The sequence below is a fragment of the Mus caroli genome, chromosome 6 (genome assembly GCF_900094665.2).
Source record: "Mus caroli chromosome 6, CAROLI_EIJ_v1.1, whole genome shotgun sequence".
NCBI lineage: Eukaryota > Metazoa > Chordata > Mammalia > Rodentia > Muridae > Mus > Mus caroli.
The window spans coordinates 92,967,464-92,968,444 of record NC_034575.1 but is presented as its reverse complement, the minus strand read 5'-3'; the positions used below and the strand labels follow the sequence as shown (position 1 = coordinate 92,968,444).

The 981-nt window shown below is 47.3% G+C and overlaps 1 protein-coding gene across 1 annotated transcript in view; it reads left to right on the top strand.

Moving 5' to 3' along the window:
- The window catches only part of Tafa4 (TAFA chemokine like family member 4), a 194,163-nt gene that overhangs the window by 265 nt on the left and 192,917 nt on the right, over positions 1 to 981 (top strand). The window lies entirely within an intron of this gene.

Here is a 981-nt window from a genome sequence, read left to right as displayed (position 1 = left end):
GAGGATCTCTGAGTTTGAAGCTAGCCTTGACTAGAGAGCAAGTTTCAGGACAGCCAGGGCTGTTACACAGAGAAACCCTTTCTTGAAAAAAAAAATCAAGAAAGATCAAAATAAGGGGTCATTGTCATTCTGTTCATGTTAGCACTGTCTTTGAAATGAAGTCATCTCAGTGTGTGAAGCCTTCTGGAACATTCCATTGGGAGANGACAAGGAGACACAGAAGTTGTCTGAATAACTCCCCTGCCCCACCCTCACTGGGGGGTGGGGGGAATAAGGTAGGGAGAGTGTCTCACTAAGTAGACCAGGCTGGCCCTGAATTCTCACAGAGCTACCTGCCTCTGCTTCTCCAGTGCTGGTTAGAGGCACATTGTCACCGTGCCCAGCAGTCACAGCTGTGTTTAGCAAACATTTGTTTTAGGAGCAGAGAAATATGGTATCTAGAACTGTTGCTGTGAGATTCTGGCCAAGGACCCACGGCCCGGGATTTGGAATGTCTGTTCTCAGGCTTCTGATTTAGGGTCCTGCTTGGGTTTAACAGGAAACTTGAAACCATTCAGGATGATGTGAAACAGAGGAACGTGAACCAGAGACTGGTTACACATAGGCTGGGATCGGAGAAGCGGACCAAAAGGTGGGGCAGCCCAGCATTGATACTTTTGGAAGCCAGTTTGGTGCAGTCCCCTCCAGAGTGTGGGTGTTACTATGGCTACCATGGAGCTCTCTCCTTTGAGTAGATTCCAAGCACAGGGGAAAGACAAAGGGATTTTGCAGGTGTAATTAAGATCCCAGCTAATTGGCTTGATGTTCAATGTAGTGCNCACACCCTCTGTCCAATTTAGTTGTTCAGGTAAACTCTGTGATGGGAGTGTTATTTCTTTGGAAGAGTAGTTTAAAACTAAGACAGGGCTAGGAGACTGTACCCATCAAGCCTCTAGGGGCTGAGCGTCCTTGGCCAGTACTATACCATGTCAACCTCAATTA